The sequence below is a fragment of the Bombina bombina genome, chromosome 3 (genome assembly GCF_027579735.1).
Source record: "Bombina bombina isolate aBomBom1 chromosome 3, aBomBom1.pri, whole genome shotgun sequence".
Classification (NCBI taxonomy): Eukaryota; Metazoa; Chordata; class Amphibia; order Anura; family Bombinatoridae; genus Bombina; species Bombina bombina.
This window is the reverse complement of record NC_069501.1, coordinates 803,822,728-803,832,252: the sequence shown is the minus strand read 5'-3', so window position 1 is coordinate 803,832,252 and position 9,525 is coordinate 803,822,728. Positions and strand designations below refer to the sequence as shown.

General features: G+C 32.5%; 1 long non-coding RNA gene across 1 annotated transcript; it reads right to left on the bottom strand.

Annotated features, from left to right (window-relative positions):
• Positions 1-8,363: 8,363 nt before the first annotated feature.
• LOC128651937 (uncharacterized) lies at positions 8,364-9,048 on the bottom strand. The gene is made up of 3 exons (XR_008401220.1): positions 8,966-9,048; positions 8,769-8,836; positions 8,364-8,440 (listed from the first exon to the last, which is right to left on the bottom strand). It is a non-coding gene; the product is annotated as an uncharacterized LOC128651937 (long non-coding RNA).
• Between the last annotated feature and the right edge of the window lie 477 nt (positions 9,049-9,525).

Here is a 9,525-nt window from a genome sequence, read left to right as displayed (position 1 = left end):
ATAAAAATTAATATTAAGGATAATTACACAACATAATAAAAGATTTTAATACATACATTGTCATCATAAAGACAAATAATTATTTACATCAATTATTTTTCATATATTCTTTACACATGAATTAGGTTATTCAGACAGACAGAAATCATTAAAGGCTCATGTTACTCAAACATGTTGAACCCTTTAATTGGTTTTAGATGATCCACTTATACAGCTTGAGTGTATCAAATCTTGTTAAAGGATTTACATTGTACTTACATTAGCAATTTAAAAATTCAATTTAGACTGTGGTAGGCACACATATCCTTAAACATTTTGGCATTGAGGACAAGCTGTGTAAACATAGCAACCAGAAGAAATTACATTCCCACTGGGTTAGACAAGAGATAATGTATCCACATTTGGACATAAAATTTTGTATCCAAGTAGTGGTGTTTGGTATATGTAGTGATATCCAATTAAAGGGACACTGAACCTAAATATTTAATGGACTGATTCAGATAGAGCATGACATGACAAATCTTTAGAAATTACACATATTCATTATATGTTTTAATTGTCAAGCTATATTTTGAATGCAAGAATGTTGGTTTTTATGGAAGCCAATATTTGTTGATGAACCTTGTTTGTGCATGCTGGTTGATGGATACATTCATCCAACAATAAAGAAATGATGGCCACATTTATTTTATTGTTTAAACTAATTATAGGAATAAGTTGTTTTCAATTAATATATCAAGAGAATGACGAATAATTCATAAGAGTATTCTATTATACATTGGCTTAACATTGCATGCTGGATTTGAATCACAATTTAACCAATTTAACTTCACTGTACCTTTAAGTATCTTATAAAGTGTATTTAGAATGATACTTACAGCTGTGCCTGGGAAGGACAATCTGACACCCAGGACAATGAAGGTTTAAACAGGGGGGAGGGATGGGATTGGCTCGGGGAGGGATGGGAATGGCTTGGGGAGTGGTGAGCTGCTGCTCCAGGGTAGGCCGTACAGCTGGGGAGTGGGGAGTTTGGGTCTGGGCAGCTGTACGGGCCAGAATACGGGGAGAGCGGCGAAGGGGGGTGTATGGGCGTTTTTTGGGAGGGACAGGATATGAAATATGGGAAGGGCTGGCAGTGGTCGGGGCATGGTCATGGGTTTGGTGATGGGAAGGGCTCTGGGTGTGTGCAGAGGTGTGGCCATGGTCAGGGGTGTGTGCACGGGGAGGGGTCTGTGACTGGGCAGGGGCGGAATCCAGATGACCAGAAGTGGTGGATCCATCTGAAAATGTAAAATAAATATATTAACATCTCATACATCCTGACATCAAATCAACGCATTTAAAATTGATTATGTTTTCAATATACCTCGAAGTGTGTTTGAATCTGTAAACTATTCTGAAATGAGGATATGGTATCTATATAGGCACTCAGATGAATCTCAATGACTGTCTGTACAATGTGAAACTTATTATTGTGTTTTGGCATGGAATATGCATGTGACATAATGATGGCATGAATTATATATTCTTAAAAAAATATATACAAGCAGATTTTCATGCTGCCTGATATAGAAAGGGGGCAGTAGTGTATTTGAACAGACAAATAATATTCCTTTTTAAAGGGAAAAAGCTGTAGACTTTGAATGTCTTCAATAAAATGATTTCAAAAAAAGAAACATGTTGGAAACATGATAGATATATTTCACATACCATCAGACTCCAAGGCAGCCTCTTCCTCCTCCATCCCACATGTGACATCAATCTCTGTAAAACATAACATGTTGTGTACACCTTAAGATCAGATATTATAACATATGTTACTGTTGCTCAAATACGCACATCAATGTTGCATTAAAGATATACACACACAAAGTTATGATTTACATCATTTTGATGGAGCATACAAATGACAATAGATTTGTTATTGTCAATAAATCAGAATATTAATGTATTGTTTGTCTTAATGTTAAATTCATAAAAGCATAGTACATAGAACATTTAAGATTTCTCATGTGTGTATCACTTGATGACTGTTGTTAAAAAAAAAAAATTTAAAAAAACATATGTTAGACATCTTATGAATAACAAATGTGTAGAATAATAAAGTAGAAATTATTAATCGCTCAATATAAAAAATAAATATATAATCAGAAGATAAATTCTATGATTTTTTATAATGTTATGCTTCATCGGAATCATGATCATAATATTGATTAGCAATACACCTTCAATTACATATAAATGAGTCAATGGACTTACCAGGAGACCGCAAAGGCGGCTCTATGTCACTGCTGGATTCCTGTGGGCTCCCCACACCAACTCTCTCTATGAATGATATAGATATATATTATTAAACACATTTTGGATATCACTAAATCACATCTGTCTAGAATTTTAACATTAATCAACTTTAAAATGTGAAGAATAGAGCAGTCATTACACCAGAAAATGCTTGATTGAATCAAGGGGATTCTGTAAACATATCTGTATTCAACATATGTTTAATGTCAGACTACATTAGACATCAAATTCATCTCAGATGCTGCTATTGCATATCTAAATATACCCAATGATCAATGTTCTTAACCCTTTAAGGACACAGCTTTCACTTAGCTCAATTGTTTTATGACGGAATAATTCCGTCATATGTCCTTAAGAAGTTACAAGAATACACACAAACCACATATTGAGGAGCATCTGTTGACAAATCTAAACAAACATGTGTCACATCGAGCCATTTTTTCAATGTACAGTAATCTTGTTTAGGACACAACACATATTTATCACAATACATAACAAACTTTATTATTACAAATATGTAATCATGGTGCTGTTAGAGTATGCAGATATATATAAAGTAACTCCAACAGATAATTAGATTTATATATCAATAGTTTTTAATAAAAATAATGTAATGATGAATGAATCTATTTTGTCTTAAAGGGACACTGACATGATTAATTTAAATAATTGATTTCTATGTTCAAACTGTAAAAAATGATTTAACATTGACTCCTATTATAATTCGAATGTTGTTCGATATTAATCTTAAAGGCAGATAAGGAATATTGGATTCAATAAATATTGTTTGTTGAAGGTATCCACCAATCATCAATATAAACCCAGGTTGGTCAACAAATATTTAGATGCACATAAACGTACTTTATTTATTTTAAAATACATTTAGCAATAGAATATGTCACATATGATGATAGTATTATATTTTATGTTTATTAATATTGCATACTGTATGTGAAAGACAATATTAATAATTGTAGTTCAGTATCCCTTTAATCTAAAATTAAATAGATTCCACAATGTTGTTGTTTGTTAATGAATTATCTACTCCATATGTTGATGTAATGAATGGTATTGAGCATGCAATTAAAATCAAATATGTTATTTAAGTATATCCGAATAATTATATAATTTTCATCTATTAAATAGACATTACATATAAATATAGAACAATGTGTATTTAGTATGTAATGTTCATTCCATGTTTCTAAGACAAATGTCAATTAAAATGAGACATACCATACTGTGACAAGCCCTGGCTTGAGGATCCAGCAGCCACATCCATATCTGTAATATATTAAATGAGGATTGCATATCATTAATACTAATCATGCCATGTTTAAAATATTTACATTAATAACAAATCAATAGAAAAATATTAATCCTTTGGTAGTCCCATGAGTTAATAGTTTCCGCAATTAAATGAATGATAAATATATCCTGGACTCTTATTTTCAATCAGTTGTGTTGTTTACTGTATCTTTAAGAATATATGCTTGTTATTACATAATCATCAATTGATGGCCATATGTTATAATTTATTAGTATTATTCGTTTTTTATTAGATATAATATTTAAAATAAGAATACTGTATTCTTCACTAATCTAAGATTTTCCATTTAATTTTTAACAACATGTATAAAGCAATGCCACTTTCCGCAAACCCATGTTAACGTGGATGAGAAATGCCATTTTCGCGATCATTGCGCAATGATTCCAAGCGGAATTACGCATCCGTCATTTGACCAACATGTATAAAGCAATGCCACTTTCCGCAAACCCATGTTAACGTGGATGCGAAATTAGATTTCCGCTCTGTGACGCATATTCTGTAGAGCGCAATAAACATCATTCCAATTTCATGTATCACTAATGTAAAATCAGATATCTAAACATCATATGTAGTGTATGTTGTGAGATCTGTATAGGTTTAGTATCTGACTAAATACACATTTTGGATTTTTAACATTATAAATATTATATGAAGTTGGATAATTACCTGGTTCAGATTCTCTATCGGGTCCTCCCAGGCCACCGGACGGAGAAGCATCTGCCCTGTCCCCCGCGTCAGGACTTTCAGATCCCGCAGCTGGGAGGGAAGAAGAGGAGGCCGAGGATGGCGAGGATCTAAATCTTTTGGGGACCCGGAGATTGAGGAGCTCGCATAAAGTCACCTCATAAGGGAGTAGGTACAGTTTCCGCGGGGCCTTTCTTTGGCCCCCTCTTTTACGGGCTTGTACCCAGTCCCTTATGAGGTTGACTTTTTTCGATAAACGCAACCTCATATCTCCGAATCTCCTCATGATCTGATCCTGGGTCCTCTGGACGTCACACACCAATCTAACCGCATTGGTGATAGACTCCCAGAGGGCCTTCTTAACAGGCGCATCTGTCGAGCTCCTCTTGTTCCCAAACAGCTGGGGATAAAAGTCCTTGACGGCGTGGACCAGTGCAGCGCTCTCCTCCTTGGTGAACCTGGGAACTGACATGCCTGCTCGGTTGGCTACTAAATATATTATAATAATATTAATATATAAGACTGCCTGCATGCATTAGAGAACTGACAAAGATGGCAACGTGTAATGGACTTTTATATGGTGAAGTAAACATGAGATGCACCATGGGACAATTTATCTGTACATCTGATTGGATAAAAGTTTGAAATATTGTTATAATGTCTGTGAGACCATCCTGACTCAAGTTGTGTTTGTGTGATGAACTCTGATTGGCCGTTCCTTAATGTTTCATATCTTAGTAACTTCCTTACACATACCGCTTGGTGGTGCTGTAACTTCATTTTTCATGTAGACTTATTTGTAACTCATGGGCCTGTCATGCGGATATGTGTGACGCAGATTTAATATCCGTGATCCGTGAAATATTAATGATTAAATACTCTTTAAAATCTCATCCTGTCACATTATTAATGTTGTAGACATTTCTCGGTTTAATAACGGTCTGTTTCTTTAATACAAATACACATTTAATATTGTATGTCTTTATTGTTCTTTAAATAAATTGATTGTGAAGTATTGACATTGCTCTATTAAATGTATTTATAATGCACATTGATTGTGTGCTATTGCGTGACATTACACTAATGTTTAAATATGCTAATCTGGTGTTTGAAGATGCGTTTCCAACGCAATATTTATTAATGTTAAAATTCCGGGAAGAATGTCAGTAACTTTGATAATCTGTTTATAAATGTTAAACTACAGCTTTGTTATTCGCAAATAAACCTCGAGCTTGTATTTCTCTGAAGTGCTCATATATGTTATTGTGCAATGGCGTCTTTAGTTTTAAAGAGACATTACAAACAATTGTATCAAATGATCTGTAGAGATAGAAGATTGTTTAGACTTTAAAATGTAAATCATTTTCTCTTAGTATTTATATATCCTCAACATAAGAAATTTAAATGCACATGGTTGAGCCAATCACATAAGGCATCTCTGTGCATCCACCAATCTTCATCTACTGAGCCTATCTCGATATGCTTTTCAAGCAAAGTATGTCAAGATAGGAAGAGAAGTAAATACACTATTTCAAGCTCTTAAAGGGACACTGTCCAAACAAATTTACCATTGGTGATTGAGCATTAAATTTTAATCAACTTTATTATTTAATACGATTATCAAATGTTAAGTTATCTTGTTATGTTTCTTTGAAAATCAATAATGATATTTTATATTACGGACAATTGTTTAATAAAAACCTGGGTTGTCCTTGACGATTGTTGCATCAATTATTCCAAACAATCAAGTTCTGTCCAGAGTACTGAAGCAAATAAATTAGCTATTTACTGCCTTATTTCTAAAGTAATGATAGCAACATCACAATGAGCATTCATAATATGAGACAAGTTTTAAAGTTGATTAAAATAGAATACTCATTCAGAATGTATAAATCATTGTTTTTTTAAATGGCTACCTTTAAGTATATTTTGAGTTCATGTCCCTTTAAATAAACATTTCACAATAATGCTTAATATATCATAAACCTAGGCACCTTCCTTTTGCTAAATGAGTCTAACATATGAGTAAAGCAAATTTAGATTAACTTCTAGATTGTTTTACACACTGACTGAAATATATTTATTAAATGAGGTATTTTTTAGCCTTCAGCGTAGAGGGACATTAAGCTATATGTTATGTATGCATTTTGTATCATAATCTTATATTTGACCAACTTAATATGTTTTGTTATTCAATCATTATATTGTAATTATATATATTCGTGGATTAAATACATCTCTACATAGGCTATTTTGATGCTGATTGTTGTTTGCATATAGATGCCTTATATCATTCACTAAGATATGTGCATTTATTTTTATTTTAACAAGTATATTTAAAGACTGAATGTAATTCTATAGTACATTCTAAATATGTTTAAATTCTTGTATGATATTTGTAACAATGTATACAAAATATACATTTTGAATGACCCCTTTAAGGACCCAAACATATTGTATTTTTATTTAACATTGACAAAATAAACTAAAGGGGAAATTACATTCTATATAGATATTTGATGTCTAACCCAAGAGGTAAGATTGTAATAAATACATAATATTACTAAGTATATTTAAATGACTCCACTAGAAAATTACATAGATTAACCTGGCATCCAATAACTAATTATTAAAAATTATAAAGTTAAATGACCTACCATTTATAAATGTAATAATTGTAAAATATTTTCTAATAATGTTTTGAGATACCTAAGGAAGATACATGATCTTATACAATTCTTTTTACATTCAACAACACTGTCACTTTCATGTAATTGAACCACTTCACCTTATTAAATGTTAAAACAATCATAATATTAATACATATCCTAAATATTTTTAATATATACTTTTTCAATATAAAAGCATTGAAGAATATGACTCCCCAATTAATGTTAAAATATATCTTTTAATATTCTCTGAAGAATTTTATTTTCTACTATTAATGCATTATTTTCTCTTATGCATGTGCTTGTCAAATAGCCAACTACCAGTCATGGGAGTCCAAGTTTTATTTATTTACAGATTATATTGATATATATTAGAATCTGCTAAAAAAAAAATATATATTTAATAGAAAATAAATAAATATTCCATGAAGTCATCAGATGCCAATCTGAAATGACAAATAATAAAAATGGAACAAAGTTAATACACACGTTGTAAAATATTCATAAAATACATTTAAAATCATATGGTGTCTATGCTCTAACTTTGATCAACATTTTTTAAAGATAATCATTACATTCATTTTAAATTAATGAAATACATACACCATTATATTGTTGATTAAAAATAATATTTAAATTTCAAAAATTAAATTTATACATAATAATGTATATCACATGTAAACAATATATGTATGCTGAACATAAATGTAATATTTCATGTCCATTCAAATACCTCTATATCAACTATAATATGTATTCCTTTTTCTGATTGTGATCCCTAAATATCTAATTAAGAACTAAATATGACTAATGTATGTAAGCTACTAATATTCTACAGTCTTCACTAGCATGCATTGGTACACCAACCTGGACAATGCATGGTCTTTGAAAGTCAATTCAGGGGTAAACAGTTGATCTTCAATAGGTGTCTTATTCATCAGTTCATTAAATAGAGGACTGGGAAATACCATCTAAAAAAGTAAAATCATCTAAGTGTCTGATTGTGATCCCTAAATATCTAATTAAGAACTAAATATGACTAATGTATGTAAGCTACTAATATTCTACAGTCTTCACTAGCATGCATTGGTACACCAACCTGGACAATGCATGGTCTTTGAATGTCAATTCAGGGGTAAACAGTTGATCTTCAATAGGTGTCTTATTCATCAGTTCATTAAATAGAGGACTGGGAAATACCATCTACAAAATAGAAAATCATCTAAGTGTCTCCAATAGGATGTCTCCACAGCCTTATTCTATCAAATAGTTTGCACTTACCATGTGAACATGTCTTTGTATGGTTTTCAAGGTCAGCAGAATTTAAATATGCCAGACATGATCCCATTGGTATACTTCAATTTCAATCTTGGCTTTTTCCCCACTGTCAGTCTTGGAAATCTTCACTGTCAGGCTTCAAATTGTTCCCTTTCAGTCTTTATATTAAGTCATCTCCCTAATGTAAGAAATTATATATAAAGATTTCATACAAGTGTGTGAATCAGTTCTGTACCCCTCTCCCACCCCCCATTTCATAATAAATATCTATCACTAGCTTACTAAGCCTGTGTATGAACCTGTGTTATTTTCTATCAAGTGTGAAGATGAGTCATATTGAGCAGAACAAACCTCTGTGTGACATTGAACCATAGTCATTCTAGAGTATCCCTTTCTGATTATGTACATAAGTAATGTGTAAACAAAGTTATATTTTTAAAAATTTATGCCATATTATGTATTTGTGTACAAATCATGCCAGCAACAGTCCATACATTTCTACTTACCATCTGATGTCCTCTATAAAAACCAGGTGGCAAAGACTCGCTATAGGACCCAATGCCCAGAGCATCACCTATATTATGAGAAATAAATATTATTATAACATTTTATCAATACTAACATGTTTGCACAATTCTCTACTTGTCATTTCCCTAGAGTTCACATCTATTGAAAATACTCCAGTGTAACTTCTATTATTTACCGTCTAAAGTGGCGGTTGATGACGTCTGCTCTGACATCAAGTCCCTCGTCCTGGAATTCCCCCTCTAGAACAGGATCATCCTCCTCATCTCTGAGGAGGTCTCTGTCCACCGGGACGGCCTGCAGCATCCCAGCCCGCTGTGCAATATTATGCAGGACGCTACAGGCTACAACGATCTTAGCCACCTTCTTTGGGTTGTACTGGAGTGCTCCTCCAGAACGGTCCAGGCACCTGAATCTCATCTTCAGGAGCCCGAACATCCTTTCAACCACCGCCCTGGTTCTCTTATGAGCCCTATTGTAGCGCTCCTCAGACACATCAGTTGGGCTACGCAAGGGGGTAATGAGCCAAGGCCGGCTCATGTACCCAGAATCACCTATAAATTTAGAACAGAACATAATTCAAACAGAATACTTAAACTAGTATATTGTTGTATAAATATATTTTTTAAAAACCATAATCCATATTAAAAGTTGTCAGAAACATAAAAAAAAAATAAAAAATTATATCTAAATCTGTATCTAGCCATTTCATCGAAGACATGCTACATATGCGTATTT